Here is a 21,277-nt window from a genome sequence, read left to right as displayed (position 1 = left end):
TATATATTTAACACTTATTTGATGTATATATCTTGCAAAAAAATATTTATGTATATGAACTTTTGTCCCACATTGGTTTGGGAAGTGGATTTGCACCACTATTTATACGAGAGTCTTTCTAAAATTTATTGAATTGTATAGCATAGATGCGCTCTTTGGTGCGGAGGGGGGGGGGGGGGAGGGTGCAAAACAAATCTCAAAGTGAGCCTGATAAGGAGGCTTGATTCGAGCCTGAACTCGTGTACGACGACACGACAGGAGGCACGAGCCATGGTGTTCGGCCTTGGGACTTCGCCGAGAGGAGGTCGAAAGTAGCCTGCAGCACGAGAGTCGTGCAATCCCTATATAAGAAGGGACTAGAGCAGCAGAAATTTAAAACTCTGCTCCAACTCCGTTCTTGCCGATTGTGTTCTACCTGTGCTCTAGTTCACCGGGTTCTTCGTTTGGGTGTTCAAACGTTGAACCGTAGTACGTTTTATCCTGGGAAACCTAGGCTACAACGCTCCTAGCACTTTTGGGAGGTAGCAAATAAGATTTTAAGGAAAGAGTGTTTCGCTCTACTCGTACTTACCCTCTTTCTTCATCTTCTTCTTTCGGTTCAAATGGGTTCAGAAAGGTTGAAATTATAATCTGGAGGATTATAAATTCAATTTTGGTTGATATATATATATATATATATATATATATATATATATATATATATATATATATATATATATATATATATATATTTCGTGTGAATATATATATATTATATTATTTTTGGTAAATCGACTTGGTTCAAATTTTCTAACAGAAATAAAGCTGCAATATGTATAAAATGAAACTGAATAACATGTCTCACAAATTGAGTGTATATTGTCAAATAAAATTATAGTTGAATTTAAATGATACTCTAATTTTGCTGAAATGAAACTACAATATGTTTAAAAAGAAACTGAATAACATGTATCATATATTGAATGTATGTTGTCAAATAAACTGTAGTTATATCAAAATGATACTGTAGTTGTGTTGTAATGAAACTACAGTGTATATAAAATAAAACTGAATAACAGTTTCACATATTTGAGTGTATATTATTGTCCAATAAAACCGTAGTTGAATTAGAATTATAAGTCTGAGCAGTTTTTATAATTTTAGCATTTTGGAGCAATAAACTGTTACAAAAAGCTAATTAATCAAACACTCATATTAATTGTTTAACCAAGTCAAACAACTAATAGTGGTCAAATAAACCAAAATTGGCTGATAGGCTAACTATTGTATGTAATCAACTATCAGCTTGCAAATAATTTACCAAACACTTTTCTACAATCAACTAATGCTATCAACTAGTCAAACCCATTAACCCAATCAGCTAACACTTAACAGCTATTTACCAAACATCCCTATTATGTTATTACATATACAACTAAGTGATCAAATATATAATAACCCAATCAGCTATATTCATGTCCAAATATTAGAAAATTCTCTCTCTAGAGTCTAGACACTTCTAGGGTTTTTCTCCCCTCCTAGGGTTTTGCCTAGGTTTTCCATCACTTCTTGTGTTTTTCTCGGTGATTCTTCTGGTTTTCTCTTCAACGGAATGGCGTCGACGACGAGAGGGGAGGGAGTGGAGCGGCTGACGTAACGGTGGGCCGATATGGATTTGGAGGACGAAGCTGAGGTGTTTGCGCCGGTCATGGCGGCGGAAGGCGGTGGAGGCGAGGCGGGGGATCGGACATGGGCCATCTTTGGCCGGTTCCTAACTGGAAAATTAATCAAACTCGAGTACATGCGGCAAGTTCTTACTTTGGTTTGGCAGCCTGTGCGGGGGGTAAAAGTCTCTGAGATCCAACCTAACTTGTTCCTTTTCGTTGTTTATCATGAAACAGACATGCAGCATGTCATAGATGAATGGCCGTGGTCGTTTGAGAACCGTAGCTAGTTTGCCGTCAGGTTCCCGAGGGGGTTTTGCATGTGAACGTAGTGCTTGACTCGGTGGATATTTGGGTGCAACTCCATGATTTGCCTATGGGTTACACCTCAGAGCTAATCTTGGAACAGATAGGCAACTTTATTGGCACTTTTGTTAAGTTTGATGATAGGTTTGTTGGTGCACCTTGGCTAACTTTCTATCGAATCCGGGTTTCATTGCCAGTGAATCGGCCTTTATGGAGGAGGATGAAGCTTCTCAAACGGGATCTAATGACCTGTTGGGTTAATTTCAAATACGAACGCCTCCGCTTTGAGATGGCCTGGTTGCATGACGATGGTTGTAGGCAGTAGTAGAGGAGTCTTGGGGTGAGGGGCGGGGTATAGGGATTTAGGACTGCATCGAGCTATGTGGCACCCGTCTCTCACGCGGGGGGGGGGGGGGGGGGGGGAGCGTTTTCACAAGTTCGAAGAGTAGATTTAGATTCTCTATAAAGAGCAGCTTCGTTTGCATGGACTCAGGGATCCAGCCTCATTGGCTGAGTTCCAAAGACTTGAGGATCTTTTGAGTCGCATTGAAGCCTAGGAGGATGCTTATTGGAAGCAAAGGGCCAAGCAGCACTGGTTGCGGGGTGCCGATGCAAACACCAAATTTTACCACAGGTATGCATCTCATCGTAAATAAAAACACTTCGTCAAAACTTTTGAATGATTGTGGGGATTGGGTGGAAGGGGAAGCCATGAAGGGGGTTATCTTGGATTACTTTGATGGTATTTTATGCTCTAGTGGCCCTGCTGAGGGGGCTGAGTTTTTTTTGGTAATATTTCCCCTCGTGTAACCCAAACAAACAATGAGTCTCTTATGCGCCCTTTTGAGTTAGAGGAGGTTAAGGCAGCTCTGTTTTCTATGTTCTCCGATAAATCTCCTAGACCGGATGGTATGAACCCAGGTTTTTACCAGCACTTCTGGGATGTCGTGGGTGGGGATGTTTCCTCTTTTGTCATTGGCTGTCTCGATTCTCTCTCTTTTCCACCAGGATTGAATGATACAGATGTTGTTTTGATCCCTAAGAAGAAGACCCTGAATATGTGACTGATCTTAGGCCTATAGCTCTATGTAATGTGGTTTATAAAATTATAGCCAAGATTATTGCTAATAGAATGAAGCCCCTTTTGGAAACCATTATTTCTGACTCATAGCGACTTTATTCCGGACAAACTTATTACTGATAATATCCTAATATCTGCAAAGGTGAGTCACTTTTTGAATAGGAAACAGTGTTGGGCGGTTGGGTGGGGAGCCCTTAAATTAGATATGGCTAAGGCCTATGACCGTATGGAGTGGTCTTTTATACAAAAAATGCTAGTGGCCTTGGGATTTGATGCTAGATGGGTGGAGCTTGTTATGTCTTGTGTGACTACGGTCTCGTACAGTTTCTTGGTGAACGGCTCACGCAGCAGATCGGTGACCCCGACTCGGGGGCTAAGACAAGGTGATCCATTATCCCCTTACCTATTTATTATCTGTACAGAGGGACTCTCCATTTTATTGTAGCAGGCACCGAATTCTGGAGCTATTTATGGTTGTAGAGTGGCGAGAGGTGCCCCCTATCTCTCATTCATTTTTTGTCGATGACAGTCTATTGTTTTTAAAGCAAATCACCAGGAAGCCACAGAAGTCAAGCGCTGTTTGTCAGTGTATGAGAGTCTGTCTGGCCAGGGGGTCAACTACCACAAGTCTAGTATATCAGTATATCCTTCAGTAAAAATACTAGAAAGGATATTAGGGAGGGGGTGGCGCAGGTGTTGGGGGTGGCGCAGGCTTCTGATTTTGGCAAGTATTTGGGGCTCCCTTCCTTTCTGGGAAGGAATAAGAGGGCCGTGTTTGCTTACATTGAAGACAAGATAAGAAAAAGAATTGGTTCCTGGAACAAGAAGTTACTATCACAGGCTGGTAAGGAAATCTTATTGAAAAGTGTAGCACAATCTATGCCTACCTTTTCTATGAGTGTTTTCTTGCTTCCTATCTCTGTTTGCACCTCTATTGATCGTACTATGAATCATTTTTGGTGGGGAACTGGCAATGATTGTGGTATACATTGTAAGGCTTGAGATAGGTTATGTGTGCCAAAAAGATTTGGGGGTTTGGGTTTCAAGGATTTACGAGCTTTTAACCTTGCAATGCTGGGAAAACAGGCTTGGCGTTTCCTTACTAAACCAGTTTCATTGGTGACACGTGTTTATAAAGCTAGGTACTATCCCAAGGAATCATTTTCTGAGGCATGTTTAGGGAATTATCCCAGTTTTTGTTGGTGTAGTATTATGGCTGCTCAGGGCTTAATTTTTTGTGGGATCAGGCGCAAGATTGGGGATGGGAGTTCCACGCTCATTTGGGGCCACCCATGACTGCAGGATGAGCAGGATCCGTTGATTCAGACGGAGATGCCTCCGCAACTGGCTGGTTCTCGTGTGGCAGGCCTAATTGACCAGGATAGTGGTACATGGATATATCTATTTTATCTGAAATTTTTATGCCTATGGATGTTCCAAGGATTTTGAAAATCTCCATTTCACCAGACTATGAGGATTCTTGGTATTGGCATGGGGAGTGGGGACCCCAAGGGTTGTTATTCGGTTAAGAGTGGCTATAGAACCATTGTTGGAAGTTTTGTTGGTAATATCGGCTCCTTTGATAAGTGGAATAAGTTGTGGTGCCTAAAAATTCTCCCAAAGTAGAAAACTTTTCTATGGAGAACTTTGAGTGATATTCTCCCTACCACTAAGAATTTGCTTATAAAGAGGGTGGAAGTTGATCCATTGTGTGCCATGTGTGGCATCAATCAAGAAGACACTATGCATGCATTGGTGTTGTGTGGTTTTGCTAGTTCAGTTTGGCGCGAATCTAACCTTCCAATCCCCAACATCTTGACAAATGTTTTTCACACTTGGTTTAAAGAAGTTTTACATATTCTAGACTAATCAAATGATTTCCACAGCTGCAATCTTATACAATATTTGGAAAGCACGGAACGGAGCGGTGTGGGAGTACCTCTTGCCGACGCCGAGAAGTTTACTGGCTTCGTCCGCTGCTGCTGTGCATGCATGGTGCAGCGTACGGCCGAACGCCGGTCGACAGCATGCCACTGCCATGGCCACGCCGCCACCGGCCGCGGACCCCGTTCGACGGTGTTGGTTTGATGCCGGCTATCAACCTACGACGAATTCCGCCACGGTCAGCGCTATACTCCTCGGCGACGATGGAAGCTTTATCTCGGCCTTCAACACCCGGCTACCGGACTACTTCTCTCCACTAATAGCCGAGGCACTAGCATGCAAAGAAGCTTTGTCCTGGCTAAGGGGATGAGGAGAACACAGGGTGGAACTCCATACAGATTGCATGACTCTACAACAGTACTTGTCCACCAATACAAGGCCTCTCCGTTCTTACGTTGGCTATGCTATTGATGGTTGCAGAACTCTTAGTGCCTCTTTTGCCTTTTACTCTTTTAAGTTTGTTCCTAAATCAGCTAATTTAATAGCCCATACTCTTGCATCTTTAGCTTTTGCTCAGTCTATTGCAATGTACTGGGATGCTATCCCACTTGACCCTATTGCAGGTTATTTCTAATATATGACCGATGCTACGGTTATGATGGAATAATCACGGAGCAGGTTTGAAGCGGATCAATACGGAGCAGGTCGGATCCGGTATCAACGGACTACCCGCGACGCGTGGCGAACCACCCCAGGGTCGGCCCAGCATGGGATCGGCTTGCCGTCGAGCCGACCTCCATGGACTCGGCCTTGTGGGCTCAGCCCCATGGGCTCGGTCGAGCCCATGGCCGGGCCAAGCTCCGTGCTCGCCCAAGGGGCCGGGTCCTCGCGTAGAGCGAGTCTTGCGGCGCTGACCGCGGCTCCTCCCGCGTATCCCGGGCCAGTAGCGGCCGGGGGGTATAAAAGCACTCCACAGTGTCCTATTCAAACATCTTCTACTTTCTTACAACACTTGTCTCGTTATTACACGTCACGAACCTCTATAATACCGTTATACATCCAATTAATATAATCTTTCTACCCCTATTATCGTTTTAATCACATATTTCGTTACATTCATTTACTTATTATATTCAATCATATACTCGAGTTGTATAATTCGGACTCCCGAATTCATATAATCCATCAGGTTGCTTTCAAAAAAGTGATCAAGTATAATTTTTTTTCTACTCCCGTAGTTTAGATTTAGTTAAGTGCATATTTATTACCCTTCAGGCCTTCACAAAAAGTATTTGAAACTCCCATTATTCTTCTCTCAATGATAAGCTAGCTTCTTAATCAAATAAAAGAGTTGCTACCCCTAAACCTATATTCCCCTCATTACGTATGTTTTTTTGTTTTTGTATTTTTTTTTATTTTTATTTTTTGATAATGCATTAATCCGTCTCAATACTAGATATTGTTAAACTCCATTTACAATAAAAAGGAGATTTTTTTTTTTTTTTTTTTTTTTTTTATATTTCACATTTGGTTCCATGAGTATGAGATCATTTTCACACTTGACCTCCTGATTATTAAATTTCTCAAATTTAATTCCCACGATTTTTAAATTCTTATCGCATTTAGTCTCCAACTATTAAAATTTTCAGATTTGATCCTAAGACTTTTAAATCAATGCCAAATTTATGAAATAAATAACTCTATGTAAGGACTATTAGATAACCTGGCCTCACTAGAATTACTTAGCTTTTAGGGGGCGCTTGGTTCACGAAATCTTGAATTACCCCAGGTAATAGGATTACCTCCAGCCGCCGCTCCAGGAAGGTAATATGTGATTTTGGGAATGTAAGATTACCTTATGTGTTTAGTTTGGATTGTGGAATATAATATTACCTTGTTTGGTTAAGGGTTATATTTTAGGTTATATATATGGATCAATTTACTATAATGTCCTCAATAATAAATAAATTTATATATATATATATATATATATATATATATATATATATATATATATATATATATAGAGAGAGAGAGAGAGAGAGAGAGAGAGAGAGAGAGAGAGAGTTGAGTTCAGGTGCAGCCGCGCCTTCCTGTGCGGTCAGTGCGACCGCACCAATAGTTATACAAATATACATCATCCATGTTAGGAAATACACAACAAAAAACATGCACAAATTAGGTATGCATCACAAAAAAATGCACCATTAGGTATGAATAAAAGCACCACACAGTGTTCAGAAATACACCATTAGGTGTGGGGAGTTATATGGTGCATTTTTTTGGTGTGTTGTGTGTTTTTTGGTGTATTTTTGCATTTCATTGTTGTGCTTTTTTTCCTAGCACTATTGGTGCCTTTGGTTAACACTGTTGGTGTACTTTGTCAAGCGGCCGCACGACCGCACGAGAGGGCGCGACCGCATTTGAACAAAAGTCTATGTGTGTGCGCGTGGCTGCATTTGAACAAAAGTCTATGTGTGTGTGTGCAAGTCTCTGTGTGTGTGTGTGCGCGCGCGCGTGTGCGGCCGCATTTGAACAAAAGTCTGTATGTGTGTGTTATTATTATATAAGGATTAGTTAATAAGGACAAAATTGGAATAAATTAAGGTGATCTAAGACTACCTAAGAAAATAGGAGTAATCACATTACCTTGAGGGGGCGTTTGGTTCACGGAATCTTGGATTACCCCAGGTAATAGGATTACCTCCAGGAAGGTAATGTGAGATGTTGGGAATGTAAGATTACCTTGTGTGTTTGGTTTGGATAGTGTAATATAATATTACCTTGTTTGGTTCAAGGTTATATTTTTAGGTTATATGGATCAATTTACAATAATGTCCTCAATAATATATATATATATATATATATATATATATATATATATATATATATATATATGTATGTATGTATGTATGTATGTATGTATGTATGTATGTATGTATGTATGTATGTATGTATGTATGTATGTATGTATGTATAATGTGTGTATTTATATATATGTATGAATGTATATCGATGCTTAAATATTAAAAAAATTAAATATATAAATATACACATATATATTTGATTATATAAACATATATTAATTTCATTATTATTATTATTGTTGTTGTTGTTGTTGTTGTTATTATTATTATTATTATTATTATTATTATTATTATTATTATTATTATTATTATTATTATTAGTTAACAAGGGCAAAGTTGGAATAATTCAAGGTAATCTAAGATTACCTAAAAAATTGGGGGTAATCACATTACCTTGAAACATTACCGCCACATCAGCTTTCAGGTAATATAACATTACCAGGTAATCTTATAACTTGAACCAAACAAGGTAATATAACATTACCAGACTCAGATTACCTAGGTAATCCAAGATTCCGTGAACCAAACGCCCCCTAAAAGATTACAGCCACATCAACTTTGAGGTAATATAATATTACAAATAATTTCATAACTTGAACCAAATAAGATAATAGAACATTATCAGACTCAAATTACCTAAGTAATTTAAGATTACTTGAACCCAATTGTTATACCCTGCACCACGGCGCGCATAGCACTGTGCGCCCCGCGCCTCCAAAAACGACGTCGTTTTGGTAAGTTATGTAGGGAGCTAACGCGATTATGTGTATTTGTTTATAAATTATGTGTATTTGTTTATACAATTATGTGTATTTGTTTATACAATTATGTACATTTTTTATACAATCATGTACATCTTTTTTTTTATACAATTATGTACATTCGAAACAGGAATTTATGTGTATTATGTTAAGAGTTGATGTTTATCATGTTAAAAGTTTATGTATATTATGTATTATGTTAGATTATATGTATTATCTTTTTTTTTAAAAAAAAATATGTGTATTTTGTTATACAATTATGTGTATTTTAGTATAAAATTATGTACATTTTTTAACCTGAGATTTTTTTTTAAAAAAAGAAATTTAACCGCCAATACAGGATAGCGAAATTTCAAAAAAAAAAAATTAAAACGACATCATTTTATATTAGGGCACACAATGCAATGCGCGCATTGATGCAAGATATAAATTGCGACTTGAACCAAGCTTCCCACAAAGTAAAACTTAAACTTGACCCATGACCAAAAGTCTGGCCTGTCAGCAATACCTAGTGAAAAGACATTTTGCATGGACACCAAAAATGCAATAAGCTTTAAACCCCAAATCACAAATTAAAGTATTTCAAAATTAAAGACAGAATAAAAGGGGATAGTGTGGGTCCAAATGTCACATTCCTAGCGGCTAGCTGCTGATGAAGTGGGGTGGGATGATGTGATGAAGTGATATTTTTGTGTGGATTCTAATGCACAAAAACAAGACAAGAGAGTAAGCCTTTCGTCCCCATCTACAAATGTGGCAATGTGATTGAACTCTTCAACGCCACCTCTCATCAAAATTCAAAACTTCGATTAATACTAATACGGAGTAGCTGTTAGCCATAGCGAGCATGCAACAACTTGTACGCCATACATGTTCGAAAATATGCTTGTATTTTATAATATTTTAAAATATAACGAAAATACAAAAAAAAAAAAAAACAAAAACAAAAACTGGTCCATTTGAAATATTTAATCATGTAATTACTTTGATGAGAACTGATTGTATTATATTTTCTGAAATTGATTACAATGAGATCAGATGATGTGAATATATAGAATAGAGAGTCACAGTGTGACAATGATAAGAAGTAGAGAGTCACAGTGTGACAAGGATAAGAAGTTCTAAACAGACTCATATACATAGAGTCCTAATACTCCCCCTCAAGCACAGTGTATACTAGTAACCTGTAGCTTGTCCCTTAAGGAAGAAAATCTAGGTCCAGGCAGAGCTTTGGTGAAGATATCAGCAAGTTGATCCTTTGTGGAGATGAAGTTGACTTGGATATCGCCCGAAGCTACTCGATCACGAACAAAATGATAATCAATCTCCACATGCTTGGTGCGCGCATGAAAGATTGGATTGGCACTCATATATGTAGCTCCTAGATTATCACACCATAATTTTGGAATGAAAATACCCGGAATCTGTATCTCACGCAATAATGACATAATCCATAGAACCTCAGCACAAACATCTGCAAGAGCTTTGTATTCAGCCTCAGTGGATGACCTGGCAACAGTTCTCTGTTTCTTGCAAACCCATGATATAAGATTACTCCCCAAGAAAACAGCAAAACCACTTGTGGAATTTCGATCGTCAGGACAACCAGCCCAATCAGAATCAGAGAAAGCATGAATGTCTCTAGATGAGCACCGTCGTATGCGTAAACCATGATCAACTGTTCCCTTAACATACCTGAGTACCCGTTTGAGCTGCTCCCAGTGTGATATGGTGGGAGCATGCATATGCTGGCATAACTGATTAACTGCAAAGGATAGGTCAGGTCGTGTGACAGTGAGATATTGCAGTGCTCCAGCTAGACTCCTGTACTGTGTGGGATCATCATATAGATCTGAATTGAAGGGGACAGTTTTCGAGACAGAGATAGGTGTAGAAAGGGGTTTGCATTCAGACATTCCAGCCCGTTTTAAAATATCATTCATATACCGTTGTTGAGATAAAATAATCCCATTGTCACTCTTAACTGTTTCAATACCCAGAAAAAAATTTGGTTCACCAAGATCTCTGATTTTGAATGTAGCAGACAGTTTGGACAAGAGCTGAGACATAATACCCTGATCACTTCCCATTACAAGAATGTCATCCACGTACACCAATAGATAAACCAAAGCAGAGTCTTTAGAGTAATAGAACAGAGAGACATCTGTCTTGGATGCTTGAAAGCCAACCGATAGTAAGAATGTATGTAGTCGATTAAACCAAGCTCTGGGAGCTTGTTTTAACCCATACAGAGATCTTTTTAACAAACAAACATGATTCGGGAAGTTAGCATCAATATAACTAGGGGGTTGCTTCATATAAACTGTTTTAGCCAGATTACCATTCAGAAAAGCATTATGAACATCTAGCTGTTTGATAGACCACCCAGATGATAAAGCTAGAGATAGAAGGAGTCTTACAGTCGTAGGCTTTACCACTGGACTAAAAGTGTCGAAGAAGTCCTGACCTGGAACCTGATTAAAACCTTTCGCAACCAGCCTGGCTTTATGCCTTTCAATAGCACCATCAGCCTTTCTCTTCATACGAAACACCCATTTACAGCCAATAATATTCATACCTGCAGTGGGTGGAACTAGAGACCATGTGTGGTTATGCAGGAGAGCATTGAATTCTTGGTCCATGGCTTCACGCCACTCAGGATATTTGACAGCTTGAGAGTGACATGTGGGTTCCGTGGGATGCACTTGAGCTGCTAGAGCAAAAAGAGGAGCATCTGCGTTGCTGCGAGTGGCCATAGAGTGAGTACGGCCATTGGGCCTGATGGACCGCCCACGTGGACGGCCTCGCCGGCGAGCAACAGGCTCCACAGGATCACCCGACGAAGCAGCCTGTCCGGGATCCATGGCTGGTTCGAATGAAGCAGGTAGCGGCAGTTCTGGCAGCTCATCATTGGACATGGCAGGAATAGGTGTGCTGTGACTGAGAACAGATTCCGCCCAAGGTCCAGAAAACGGAGTAGATAGATCCTGCAAAGAAGTTTTAGTAGCAAAGGGGAAAACTTCTTCATCAAATCTGACATGCCTGCATGTGTAAATCTTATTAGTATGTAAGTCCATGCATCTGTACCCCTAAAGGACTAAGGATAACCTAAGAAGACACATGGAGAAGACCTGTATGACATCTTATGACGATTATATGGTCGAAGATGAGGGTAGCATAAACACCCAAAGACACGAAGAAAAAGATATGAATGAGGGGATTTATGTAACAGGAGATGAGGACTAGAGTTATTTAATACAGAAGATGGCATTCTGTTAATTAAATAGACAGCAGTCTCAAAGGCAAAATCCCAAAATTTCAAAGGAACAGAGGCATGAGCTAGAAGAGCCAGGCCAGTTTCAACAATGTGACGATGTTTTCGTTCAATACGACCATTCTGTTCATGTGTATAGGCACAGGATTGTCTATGTTGAATTCCTAATTGAACAAACAAAGAATGCAACTTTTTGTACTCAGCACCTAAATCAGACTGAATGACCTTTATTTTGCAATTAAAGGACCGTTCAACAAGAGTACGAAATTTATCAAAGATGACATAAAGATCAGACTTTAATTTCATATGGAAGAACCATGTATAACGGGAATAGTCATCCACAAAGATCACAAAATAACGGAAGCCAGAAGTAGATAAAGTGGGCGCAGGACCCCAAATGTCTGTGTAAATAAGATCTAGGACTTGAGAACTAGAGGAAGCAACATGGGGGAGGGGAAAACGGGCAGATTTTCCTAATTGACACGCATTGCATAAAGAATTATGACAACGAATATTATCACGAGATCCACTAACCAAACAAGAACGAAGTATATGGCTAAGAACACGGTTATGAGGATGACCCAGACGATTGTGCCAAGTGGAAGCCGAGGCACGAGCGGAAATAAACGTTGACGGAGACGAACTAGGTAATGAAAGTGTGTATAGGACCCCCGAACTATTGCCCCGAAGAAGTATTTCCTTGGTATTGATATCTTTCACAACAAAAAAGGAGGGGTGAAACTCAAAAAAGACTTTATAATCGGATGCAAACTTTTGAACAGATAATAAAGAATTAGACAAACGCAGAACGTGAAGTATATCAGACAATGTAAATGATCTAGAAGGGGTATCAAAAGAGGCATGGCCAACATGACTAATAGATAAACCCATACCGTCACCGACACGTAAAGTGTCATTACCAGTGTACTTCTCCGATCTAGAAAGGGCAGCGATGTTCGGAGTTGCATGATTTGTGGCTCTAGTGTCCGGAACCCAAGTATGAGAATTTGACGAGGTTTTAGCAACTAAACCATTCTGAAACACCAAATTAGCCTGAGAACCCGGAGCCCCTGAATATCGCCGAAAACAGTTGACTTCCGTGTGACCGAAACTTTTGCAAATTTGACACGGATCATTGTAGCGCCAAAAACAATTGGCTCCCGTGTGACCAAAACGTTTACAAATTTGACATGGATCATCATAGCGCCAAAAACAATTGGCTCCCGTGTGACCAAAACGTTTACAAATTTGACACGGATCATCGAAGCCACGTTGCTGACCTCCACGGTAATTTAGGTTGCCATCGCAGCGCTGCATCTTCTTGATATTATGAATCACAAAACCCTAGCTAACTGATACCAGATGAGAACTGATTGTATTATATTTTCTGAAATTGATTACAATGAGATCAGATGATGTGAATATATAGAATAGAGAGTCACAGTGTGACAATGATAAGAAGTAGAGAGTCACAGTGTGACAAGGATAAGAAGGTCTAAACAGACTCATATACATAGAGTCCTAATAACTTTCCTATAAATCTTTAATCTCTCCTTACAAGCAACATGGAACACCGATTAAGACTGATGAGATACAAAAAGATATATAGAAATCTCGGGTTGCTCTGCCAAGAATTTTCCTTTTAAGTTATGTTATTGAGTTTTCAAAAATTTAGGTTATTAAGTATTTTATTTAAAGATATATTGAGAAAATATGACAGAGATTAAATAAACTTCGACTTTGTTATTTGCATATCATTATTTATAAATAAACACATTTGTTTTTTTGTTTTTTTTTGTTTTTTTTTTTTTTGGACTATGAAGAGTTGGTGTTATCGGATTCAGATAAGAAACAGTTCGCTTTGGTGGAGTTGGAGAACTTGTGGGGGAAGAGTCTTAGGGACTTTCCAAAAATTCCAATTCTAGTCGAAAGTAACATGAGTTTGATGGAAAACATGTTGATAACCAAAGAGTTGGCGTATGACAAAGAATCGTTGAAGACAGAGCATGAAACATTGGTAACACAATTGATGGACGAGAAAAAAAATGTTTATAACTATGTGATGAATGATATTGATTCTAATGGAGGTGGATTATTTTTTGTGTATGGTTACGGAGGAACAGACAAGACATTCGTGTGGAGAACATTATCCTCAAAGATAAGAAGCCGCGGATCGGAGATATTGTTCTCAACGTTGCTTCAAGTGGAATAGCATATTTGCTCTTGCCATGAAGCAGTATAGCGCATTCCAGATTTGCTATACCACTCTCTTTGAATGAAGATTCCACATGCAATATATCGCAAGGCAGTGACCTTGCTGAGCTTATAATACGGAGCAAATTAATAATATCGGACGAAGCACGTACCAATGACGCACAAACACTATTTTGAGGCTTTGGACAAAATCACGAGGGATCTATTGAGGTTCGCCATACCGGGTAGTGCTGAAAAGACATTTGGTGGAAAGACAGTAATTTTGGACGGTGATTTTATACAGATTCTTCAGTTATTCTGAAAGCAACGAGACCAGTAGTTGTCAGAGTAACTATTAATTCTTCATACCTCTGGACAAATTGCAAGGTATTGAGGCTCACGAAGAACTTGAGACTACGGAGCTTAGCTTCAGAGGAAGATAGACAGACAGTTGATTGGTTTTCGAAATGGATTGCAGATATCGAAGATGGGATTACAAGGGTTGTAAACGACAGTTTGTCTAAGATTGATATTCCAGCACGGTTTCTATTGAATTGTTGACCCGATCCCATAGCAACTATAGTAGAAAGCACCTTCCCAAGCGCGAGATATGGCATGCTTGATGAGTCGCATCTAGAAGGCCGAGCGATCCTCTCAACGACTTTAGATGTCGTTGATCAAATTAATCAATACATGTGCGACATGAATATTGCAGAAGGTCGAACGTATTTAAGTTGTGACTCTTTGTGTAAGGCAGAATCAGACGGTGAAAATCTATCAGAAGTACACACTCCTGAATTCTTAAATAGTTTGAGATTGTTGGGCGTTTTTAATAATTCATTGACATTAAAGGTTGGTGCACCTGTTATGTTATTGCGGAACATAGACCACTCTCTTGGTCTTTGTAACAGGATGCGGCTCATCATCACAAGATTGGCAAATCACATTGTCTAAGTAAGAATAGTTAATGGGACACATCAAGGAACCAAAGTTCTTATCCCCGGAATGTCTCTCACTCTTTCTGATACGAGTTTGCCATTCAACTTCCAGCGTAAACAATTTCCAGTGATGCTTTCATATGACTATCAACAAAAGCCAAGGCCAAACACTAACTCACGTTGGGTTATTTCTAACAAAAACTAGTCTTTAATCACGGACAATTGTACGTGACTTTCTCCCGAGTCACGCATCCTGATGGACTGAAGATGTTAGTTCTAGACAATGATAGACAAGATTGTGTTGCGACTATCAATGTTGTGAGAGGTTTCAATAATGTGTAAATACAATCAATGATATTATGTATTCTTTTTTTTTTTTTTCAAAATGATATAATTGGTATATATCTAGACAAAAAATATATCATCTATACAAATGAATTAGGATAACAATTATATCATTAATATAACAAATTCATTTCGTGCAACGCACATGTGAAAATACTAGTTTTATTTAAAGATATATTGAGAAAATATGACAGTGATTAAATCAACTTTTAATCTATCAACGATAACCTTTCATCTTTCAAACTTCTGCGAATTGCAATAGGATTTTTCATCTTAGACCTCTCTCAGATCCTTCTCACATCTTCTTGTCTGACCCTTTTAATATACATCACGTATGTTTGTCTGAGAATACATATTCATTAATACATATATATTACATATATTTATATTCAAACTTCTGATGTTTAATAGTAGTATACCATGTTGACCTCTGCTGCAAATAACATGCAGCAGACTTAACAAGTATTAAACATTGCTGACTGCTAGACTTTTGTTAAAACTCTTCATCTAATTTAATAGAAGACCTTTAATTTCCCAATCAAAATCAAATAATTTTAATAATGTTTTTTACTAAACTTAAAATAATTTTAATAATGTTTTTTACTAAACTCAAAATATTATTTAAATTTAAAAACATGTTTAAAATTCTCAAACATACACAATCGTCCTCAATTAGAATATACTAAAATCTTTACACAAATTAATTCAGTTCATGCTTGGTAGGATTTCACAATTAAGAGACCTGTATAATCTCATTTATGCACTAAGAATATGCATGGTAGAATTGTTTGAATAACAAACCAAAGTAAATAAGTAAATAAATAAATAATAAATAAATAAATAAATAAATAAATAAATATATATATATATATATATATATATATATATATATATATATATATATATATATATATATATATATATATATAGTAGAGTTCAGGTGTAGCTGCACCTTAACGTGCGGTCAGTGCGGCCACACCAATAATTATGCAAATATGTACCAACATTGTTAGGAAATGCACAACAAAAATATGCACCATTAGGTACACATCACCAAAAAAACGTATCATCAGATATGCATAAAAGCACCACACAGTGTTCGGAAATGCACAATTAGATGTGAGGAGTTATGGTTCATTATTTTGGGTGTGTTGTGCGTTTTTTAGTGTATTTATGCATTTCATTGTTGTGCATTTTTTCCTAACACTATTGGTGTCTTTTATTAACACTATTAGTGTCTTTTTTAAGCGGCCGCACCGACTTCACAGGAAAGCGCAACCGCATTTGAGGCAGAAGTCTATATATAAATATATATAATAAATTTAGCAATGAAAATTGGATTTCTTTTTTCTTGGTATGTGACGCAATTGCTGTACTAATTTCCCACCATACATCAAAAGACTTATCCGAATTTCTACCTTAGTGTAGAATGAAGATTTACCACGTACGTGTTTTGTTTAATTTCACCATCACAATCAAATACCTTATTTTGCAAAGATTTGTTTATAATTTTATTTCTTTTTCTCGTTGAGAGCATATCTAGAATCCATGCATAACGCACTTGTAAAGATTTTGTGCATGCATGTAAAAAATTGACTTTATTCCGTAAGAGATTGTGATGTTTTATCATGTTAAATTTACCTGATCTATCATATCTTGTACCCTGCGTGTTTCACTGGTTATATTAACAATAATAATCATTCATATATGATATAATATTAGATATATTTTTATAGTATAATGTGAAATCATTACATTTTCATTTTTAAAATGGCTCACACGGAGTTAAACTTGGAATCTTGTGGTTACTAAACCAACTATCACACCAAGATTTTTTTTTTTTAAAAAAAGAAAATAAAAAAGTCTTGCTTTCGGGGTGTGATGTCAGAATTGAACATTTACCACTAACCAAAACTTATAGTAAATAGTGAATGTGCAATTATATATATATATATATATATATATATATATATATATATATATATATATATATATATATATATAGGGAAGGGATTAGGTGCATTTGTGGCTTCCCGTGCGGATGTGCGGTGGATTAATGTGCGTGAGGTTTATATTTAATGTGCGTGAGATTTGTACTCAATGTGCGTGAGATTTGTACTTAATGTGCGTCATGTTAATATGCGTGAGTTTTGTACTTAATGTGCCTGAGTATTGTGTTTAATGTGCGTGAGATTTGTGCTTAATATGCGTGAGTATTTTATAATTACGAGCTCAGAAGGAAGCAGAATAGAAACTTACGCACATTAACGCCCAAGCTTCTTGTTACTTCTTCCGATCCTTTAATTTGGCCATGGATTCTGGATTATCAGCTACCTTCAGTGCAGTTGAATGTTTATATAGATGACGCACGCACAGTAAAATTTGCACAGCAACTAAGTGTGGATTTCTGTTGTATTATTCCCATAATTCTTAACCACCATAGCCCGCCTCCGCATCATCATCATTAGGGAGGGGGCAATGGCTACTGGGGATGGGGAAGAAGCTGACATCAATATTTTCTACTGTAATTTTACACATTCACGCATTAAGTACAAATCTCAGGCACATTAAGCACAACACTCACACACATTGAGTACAAATCTCACGCACACTAATCCACCGCACATCCGCACGGGAACCTTGCACTATATATATATATATATATATATATATATATATATATATATATATATATATATAGTAAATATACAACTATATTTCCTACGGCTACTACTTGCCAATCGTAAATACAATTGTTATATAGCATGGACCAGGATCCACAGTGCACTGTGGACCCTGATTCTACACGACGACGTTTAGAATTTTAATTTTTACGGAGACAGTTTGTTTTTCAGTTCAGGTTACTGTAAAGCATGTTTCTGTACATCGCGTTATGTGTTCTGTATATTATGTTACGAAATTCTATACCTTAATCGTAAAGATTATGTACCTGAAATTGATTAGTTGTTGTATAACACAAAACATATTGTGTGTCTTATTTTACGAATTTATGTTATGTATTATGAAATTATGTACCTATAGGACATAAATTATTTACATAAATCAAATATGAGAATAAATAAAATAGAAAACATGTATATGTATCTCGTAGTAAAATAGAAAACATGTGTATGTGTATCGTGTTATGCGTTTCTGTACATCATGTTATGCAATTCTGTACATTAAGCGTAAGGATTTTGTACATGAAATTGATTAGTAGTTGTATAACACAAAACATATTGTGTGTCTTATTTTACGAATTTATGTATTGTATAGTTGTATTATGAAATTATGTGCCTATATAACATAAATCATATTTGAGAATAAGTAAAATAGAAAACATGTGTATATATATTGTGTTATGTGTTTCTGCATGTACATCATGTTATGCAATTTTGTACATTAAGCGTATGGATTCTGTACATAGAAGAAATTAAAATTTTGTGTTGAAACATAAGAAACAAGAAGTTACAGAATCTGTTAAAATTTAAACATTAAATGACGTTATTTTGATTCAGAGTCCACAATGATATAAATTGACACTATTACACAATAGCAAATGTTACTTACATTTCAACGATAGAATGTTGGGCTACTTGGCCTCCACCCAACACGCGGGAATGACTCAATTGCAATAACTTATTACAAATTAAACTTGTTGGATATATATGTGGATTTTCAGGGGTGTTGTGAGTTTAAATTTGGTTGTATGCTGCATAAAGATCATATCTAAGGTGCGTTAAATAACATTTTCCTTAAGATTTTATCTGCCCCACTACTAAAAGTGCACAAGGGATCTAAATATATATGCATCAAAGATACAATGAAATCTATATATCTTGCTTTATGGCGAATGTGCAGTTTTTCACAAAAAAATCTCGAACACAAGAATCTTTAATTTGTATTCTCTTCTACAACAAAGAATAAAAAGTAAATTTTGGAAGTAAGAAAACAATGAAATTTAGAAAGAAATTTTATTAGAGATCATTCAACTTGAATAATTTTCACTTGAAAGCTTGGAGAATTTGATGATTGATGTTGAAATACAAATGGGATCCTCTATTTACAGTTTTGTTACCAAGTTGATGAAAGAACACATACTATACATTCATAAAATGATACAACTATTTATATAAAATTGAAATGAAGAATTACAACTTCTTATATTCAAAATAAAAGTTACAAAATTTCATATTCAATTCAATTTGAAAATTTTCTAACAAAACTTTTAAATAAATGAGGGCTATTTTCATTGTTACCTATTAATAGCTCATTCAAAATTACTTCTAGTGATAATATAAGTCACCCTTTGACAACACCATAAAAAAGGTTTCAAATATTACTACTGCGGTATCTTCATATATCAACTTGGGGCGGGTTACCATTTTGACTAGGGCCTGTTCGATAGACTGATTGCACGACTCGTAATTTACCTCTATGGTGACTTTAGGAACGGGTGGCAAATTATGCCTTGTACCCGTGTCCACAATGCATTGTGGACACGAGTCCAAAACGACATCGTTTTCAGGGAAAACACGTCATTCCAGTTTTAAAAAAAAATTGATATTGTCTCGCCGTTAACTGCGTTAACGGCGTTATTCGTTTGTGCCATTATGAATGTACATTTATGGGATTATGAATGTACAGTTATGGAATTATGAATGTACAGTTATGGAATTATGAATGTAAGTTATAAAATTATGAACACAGAGCTCTGACATTATGAACTTACAATTATGAACATATAGTAATAAAATTATGAACATAGAGCTCTAAAATTGTGAACATGGAGCTTTGAAAATTATGATTTTACAATTATTAAATTATGAATGTACAGTTACGGAATTATGAATGTACAGTTATGCAATTATGTATGTACAATTATGGAATTATGAACATAGAGTTCTGACATTATGAACTTACAATACGAACATATAGTGATAAAATTATGAACATAGAGCTCTAAAATTGTGAACATGGAGCTTTGAAAATTATGATTTTACAATTATTAAATTATGAATGTACAGTTACGAAATTATGAATGTACAGTTATGCAATTATGTATGTACAGTTATGGAATTATGAACACAGAGCTCTGACATTATGAACTTACAATATGAACATATAGTGATAAAATTAAGAACATAGAGCTCTAAAATTGTGAACATAGAGCTTGGAAAATTATGAAGTTACAGTTATTGAATTATGAATGTACAGTTACGGAATTATGAATGTACAATTATGGAAGTATGAACGTACAGTTATAGAATTATGAACATAGAGCTCTGACATTATGAACATACAATTATGAACATATAGTAATAAAATTATAAACATATACTTATAACGAAGCGGTCTAAAAAAAATAATAATAATAAAAAAAAAAAACTTGGGGTTAGGCTTTATTGCATGCACGTGGCGGTGACGAGAGATTACATTATTTCTGTTGCAAATTATCTGGTCCGTTGAGAGGGCTGTATACCAAACTAGTTAGCCAAAAAAAGAGGTTTTGGGGTGAGAAGCTGAGTTGCGTAGGAGTATGAAAATGTGATGCCAAACAGATAACGGTGAAAGCTAAGGGGGTTGGAATCATGCAATTGTGACTTTGCTGTTGTTTGTTAAATAGATAGGGGAAAGTATCCCTTTCTTGTGGCGCAATATCTGCATTAAAATTCGCCTATCATATCATATACATCTGCATTAAATTTCGCCTATCATATACATCTGCATTAAAATTGGCCTATCATATCATATACATACAATATCTATCTCCTATCATAATCAGAACCAATAAAGTTAGGCCGATAAGCGGACTGAAAAATGTCCGTCCAATTATTTGATGAAATAAATTATTCAAATTATTTTGATTTTAGTATTTTTTTAATTTTACTACTTTATCCTCTATCATATTATTTACTTCTATTAAATAACCATGTTTGACATTAGTATAAACTTTAGTAACGGAATATTCCATTAACTATTTAT

This window comes from Ipomoea nil, unplaced genomic scaffold, assembly GCF_001879475.1.
Source record: "Ipomoea nil cultivar Tokyo-kokei standard unplaced genomic scaffold, Asagao_1.1 scaffold2279, whole genome shotgun sequence".
Lineage (NCBI taxonomy): Eukaryota > Viridiplantae > Streptophyta > Magnoliopsida > Solanales > Convolvulaceae > Ipomoea > Ipomoea nil.
Note: the sequence above shows the minus strand (reverse complement) of the source record.